General features: G+C 36.9%; 1 pseudogene; it reads right to left on the reverse strand.

The window, feature by feature from the left end:
* Window positions 1-5105: 5105 nt before the first annotated feature.
* Window positions 5106-5771, reverse strand: LOC106470976 (annotated as a pseudogene).
* Between the last annotated feature and the right edge of the window lie 418 nt (window positions 5772-6189).

The raw sequence follows: 6189 nt of genomic DNA on the forward strand, positions 1-6189 counted from the left end.
GTATCGAAACCCAGTTTCTAGCATTGTAAGTCCGCAGACATACCGCTGTGCCACTGGGGGGCTAAGACGAAAGAAGTGTAATGTCAACATGTTTATTGGATAGGGATATTTGTCAGAAAAAGATACATATGCTACAGTCTTCGTCCATTTGAAGTGACATATGATTTTCACGTGCTGTTTTCATATTCTGTCCAAACGACTCAAGTATTTACGAAAGGAATAATAATCAGATAACTGTTAACGCTCGAGGTATTCCTTCACATTTCACTGACTGTACACTAAGTATGCGGATGTATTCCTTCACATTTCACTGACTGTACACTAAGTATGCGTATGTATTCCTTCACATTTCACTGACTGTACACTAAGTATGCGGATGTATTCCTTCACATTTCACTGACTGTACACTAAGTATGCGGCAGATCTCACAGCATTCGGTCGTCAGTTTCTCCTGGAGCTTTGCCAGAGAAGGTCTAACGGCTTCTAAGGTACAATGCTAGTCTACAAATTGTATTTGCCATTCTGACAGACATAAAAGGTTAATTACACCAGCAGACTGCATTGTGATAAAAAAAGTAAGAAGCGTGATTCGTGTGTTTTGTTTTCCTTTGCAAATACATGCTAGTCAAAAGAAATCCTTTCATTTGAGAAAACATACAACAAAACATTATAGTTATAGATAAGAGAAACAATAGAATACAGTATTTTTCGGACTATTGATATAGTTTTAGATTGAGTATAATATGCACTTTATGTAAGATAATGAATAGCTCTATATTAATATTTTACTATAAAATCACTATTACCGAATCCAGTAAAATGTTGACGCGACGGATTAAGCCTACACTGTGTACTTAAAAAAGTTAGGAGAATGAAAATGCACACTTACTTCAAACACATTTTAAACTGCAATCCATAACTTTTAAGGCCTTAACCATACATTCTATGCTAGACTAAGAAATACTGATGCTTGATAGGTGTTAAATATCTAAAAGTTTCTAATAATATAAAGTACCACAATCCAAAATACAAAAATGCCTTCAAATATATGGATATGCATATATGATGCAAATCGTCGTTTGCGCTAGACGATGAGAGACCAAACTTTTCTGAAATGCTATCTATAAACCTGCTTTTGAGATGATTTTATCACCAATTTTAAGCCTATTGGTAACTAACGTTTCTCCATCTTTCGGCGATCCAACCATAACTCGTAAAATATTACGCTGCGTATACAATAGCGATTCAGAGAAACTCTTGTTTCCCTCGTTATCCAGCCCAACTGACGAGTTCTGGTATCGCACGAAGAGCCTCTTGTATAATAATTTATGGGAGACAAAAGATGAATTTGTTTGTTTGTTGAATTTCGCACAAAGCTACACGAGGGCTATCTGCGCTAACCGTCCATAATTTAGCAGTGCAAGATTAGAGGGAAGGCAGCTAGTCGTCACCAGCCACCGCCAACTCTTGGGCTACTCTTTTACCAACTAATAGTGGGATTGACCGTCACATTATAACGCCCCCACTGCTGAAAGGGCGAGCATGTTTGGTGTGACGGGGATTTGAACCCGCGACCCTCAGATTGCGAGTCGAGCGCCCTAACCACCTGGCCATGCCGGGCCAGATGAACTGGAAATGCTGTTTTTACACACCTCCGATATTAAATCCGCAATGCACAAATAAAGAATAATGTGGAAAAAAAAATCATTTGAGTTGAATGTAATTTTTATTACCATATAACTGATAAACGAATAGAAGAAACATTTCTTCTGATACGCCTTTCTAAGTGAGTACGCTTCGCCGAGTAATATAACCTAATGATCTACACTCTCTAAATAAAAAGCTGTATTTTGATTATTTGTTTTTAAATACCTAACTTGTATTTTATCAGTTCATGTGTAACTTCTGAAGAACTAGCACTTGAAGGAAGCTTATATCCGAACATTTGTGCTTTTTTAAATAAATAAATTATAACAGTTTTCATATCGTTAAATGTCTATTACATAGAATACAAACAAGCCAGTTTAAATGGAAGATCACAGAGGCGTCGCTAGCTAGTTAATAAGAGATTCAGGGCTCGGGACCATAGGCGCGGGAATTTTCGGTGTTTCAGTATGATATCAATCATGGCTTTCTAATCTGATTTTTCAAGACACCATCTGGGGATACGGAGCACTGTCATGTAGAATCTTTGGTAAAAAGAGTAGTCCTAGAGTTGGCGGTGGGTGATGATGATAAGCTGTCTTCCCTCTAGTGCTAAATTAGGGACGACTGGCGCAGATAGCCCTCGTGTACCTTTGCGCGAAATTCATAACAAACAAACGAACTGGAAGAGCAATTGCGACAACAGCAAAGACCAACAGAAAATTGCAATAATTATACCACTTACCAAAGTATAATAGGTATAACATTAAAAGGAAAATGTCTACTGTAATAGCTCCCAAAAACATTGGGGATATCCAGGCTATCAGACATGATAAATGTTTAAAAAAAAGCTAATGAAAAATAATGTAGCTTGCAAATGAAATCAAATAGGCACCGGGGTTTTGGTGTTAAAATCGACAACGTCCCATTCTCCATTACATGTTTGCAGCTCACAGTTTGCAACCAGTTGTAGACACGGTAGTCACTCCTAAAGTTATTCATAATTCAGTATGATTTAAAAAAGATGTTATTCAAAAAAGTCAGATGTAAAAAAAGAGTTTTTGATAAGAATATACCCAGTTTAATTTCTACATTTGTAAAACACCCAACCTCCACCCCTTAGATTATCATTTCAAAATATAAGAACTGTAAAACCAAACCAAAAAGTTGCGCCCTCTACTCTAACTGAAATCATTCACTGTAAGCCGAGCTGACTAAGAACTTTTAAAGCCCAGTACACTAAATGTGTCACAATTCAGACGGTACAAATTAGTGTCTAAAGCTAGATTTTATAATACTTAGATGATATGATAGCGTCCTCTCAAAGATAGCATATTAAAGATAATGGTAACGATGAACTCTATATTTTAAATGTACAACTATATTTTACAAATGTAGAAATTATTATTTTTTGTTAACAGCTATTTCTTCTATTATTTTTAGTTGTATTGAATTATTGTTTCAATGGCAACCATCATGCTCACAACTGACGGTAAATGTTCGTGTGGTTTAGGTCGTTGTGGGTTCTTATACAACTAAACCTCAGCTCCTACTGTGTCGAGTGCCTTAACCACAGAACATTTACTGAATGAGCTACCACATCTGATTGATAAAAAGTGTACCTGATTATATAAACACATTTGGTAAAACGTTCTTAATAGATATGTCTTTTTTATATACATCAGCTTGCAAAATCTTTATGAAATGTTAAAAAGAAATATTGTGTCCAGAATTTTTTTATTATAAACATGTTACTGAAAGGCTTTGAAATAATCACTTGGTTAGTAACTAAAGAGCCAAACTATTGAAACAGTAAATTTTAAATCATTGCATGATATTTAAATAAGCGTCTTTTTCAGGATGATTTAAATATAAATGGTCAGGAAATGTAATTAAATATAGAAGTAAGGAATTCATGTTTCAAACCAATTGTATTAAACCTAGCCGGCCGCCAGTGGCACAGCGGTATGTCTGCGGACTTACAACGCTATAATCCGGGTTTTGATACACGTGGTGGGCAGAGCACAGATAGCCCATTGTATAGCTTTGTGCTTAATTACAAACAAACAATTAAACCTAGCCATGTTGAGACACGTTGATACATGTCATGCACGTCATTGTCTCTTACGTCATGGCCACCTGTCATGGCAGCCTAACAACGTGTCCCTAACTAATGTTGCCTTCTGTTTCCACTTCGTCATGAAACTATTACTTAATCGTCTCTGACATCATGTCCACCTGTCATGGCTGCCTAGTAACGCACCCTCTTTGATGACATCATTGTCTCTACCTCTTCACTCCTCCTCCCTATTGCCTGGCGACCCCCCCCCCCACATTGAGGCAGCATCCTTTGGGCGGTGAAGTACAGCCCTAACTACTAAAATACATTTTCTAGATTATATAAATGAAATAATTTAAATCAATCACCATCCTACTTTTGCTTCGAAAATACTACTTTTTTGCAGGGTTCCTAGTAGTTTGAGAGATTATAAACTAAAATTCAGGATTCGATCCCTACAATAGGCACAGAAAAAAAATAGCTTCTTGCTTAAAAACAAAACAAACTCCCCAAGGGAGCTGTGTGTTTGTTTGTTTTTTCTTTGTTAAGTACAAACCTACACAATAGACTATCAGTGCTGTGTCCACCACAGGTATCGAAACCGGATTTTGAGCGTTATAAATCATCTTTGACCTTCCATCAAGTGACATGGCTTCCAAAGTTTATAAAGCCATTTTGTGTTTCAGAAACTTAACCTATGAGTCTTGTTTGTATCTATCGTAAACTTTAGAATTATATTTTTAAAAGATATGTATAATTACATGGTACTTTAATGAGTCCATTGTTATTATATGTAAAATATAATCAAATCGTAAAACTTACACTTATGACCTTCTATAAAGTCAAAAAGAGGAAGATTTTATCGAGTGTTTTTACAATAGTTTGTACCAAGGCACAGTTTAAAAGATAGGGCAAATTTCAAGAAAATATCAAGTATAGTAAATATTTCCTCCAACCAAGTCATAATCACATTTGACGCAAGACATATAAGTGAGAAATCTAAAACGATATATGACACTATGATTGGACTAGGAAATATAACACTACTCAAATGTAGACTTATTGAATTAATTCTCCCAAATAAGTATATTTTTATATGACTGTAACATGGTTTCTCAAACAACATACACCTATTCAAGTATAACCTGAAGCTTAACTAACAGGTTTTTGCAAAAAGTAAATATTTATACAGGGTGGGGCAAAAATTGTTATACATTTGATACTATACGGTTGGTACTAAAGAAAATATTACAAAGACAATTGACACCAGTTTAATTATTGTTTGTTTCAATGTTATCAAAATTAAACAACTGTATAATTATCACTTTCTGTCCCACCCTGTACGTCGTTTTGTTACAAAATACCGTGTGGTCATACAAAACACTAACTGCTTATGGTTAAACTATGTTGACTTTAGGCTGGTGTTTGAACACACTCCCTCTTCATGTTTCACCATTAAGGACATGCGGGAAAATGTTTTGTTACAGGTTTTGCACTTGTACTTCTTCACGTTCGAATGTGTCTGGAGATGAGCCCGCAGGTTAGACCGATCGGCAAAAGCTCGGTTACAGTGTGGACAGGAGAATGGTTTCTCTCCAGTGTGTGTCCGGACGTGACCTTGGAGAAGCCAGGGCCGAGAGAAAGCTTTCCCGCATACAGTACACTTACAAGGAAGAGTGTGAGTCATGATGTGCATCTTGAGAACCCCAAGGGAAACGTACACTTTGTCGCAGTGTTTACAACTAAAGGGTTTTTTTCCCTGAAATAATGCAATGGAACTGTTGGTGTTTGGATAGACCACTGAATGTAGTGTAACTTTCGCTACAGCTGGAACACTCGTATCGGAATTTCTTTTCAGATTCATGATGACTATTTCCGACGGTGTCACGACCAGAGTTACCGTCTGAACTCCCGAGAGGCGACCCCGAGGAAAGAGAGACACTTTTTCCTTTGTGTACCAAGCTGTATAGTTTTTCTCGACTAACACTATCTGTTTGCATGTCAGAATCTTGATATGTTGGAGAAAACGACTGTGAGCTATAGTAGAATCTTGGGAGTTCTCTGCCATATGAAATACCACATGACGAAGGAAGTTGCTCCAGCTCAACAAGTGAAGTCCTTTGCTCAAGGGTTTCAGGCAACGAAGACGGAAGGATGAGTTGATCAGTAACTGAATAAGTTGAGTCATCAAAAGGGAGATTGCTAGAGCTAAGGCAATTCAACCATCCTAAGTGAAGACCATTGGACTCCAATGGCAAAGAACATTCATATGGTCCTTTCATTGACGTAAGTTCCAAACGCGGAGTCGCTGTTAGAGCCACACACAGCTTACACTGACGACTGGTTGCAAAGTGAAGTTCTTCAGAATGGGCTCTTATTTGTTGCTCACGATGTGAATTGTTTATTGTTAAATGTTTCATTCTTGGCTTGAGGCTCAGGTCGAATGTTACGTTCTTATCTAAAATATACATATATATTAAATCAGA

This window comes from Limulus polyphemus, unplaced genomic scaffold, assembly GCF_000517525.1.
Source record: "Limulus polyphemus unplaced genomic scaffold, Limulus_polyphemus-2.1.2 Scaffold4331, whole genome shotgun sequence".
In the NCBI taxonomy this organism is placed as follows: domain Eukaryota; kingdom Metazoa; phylum Arthropoda; class Merostomata; order Xiphosura; family Limulidae; genus Limulus; species Limulus polyphemus.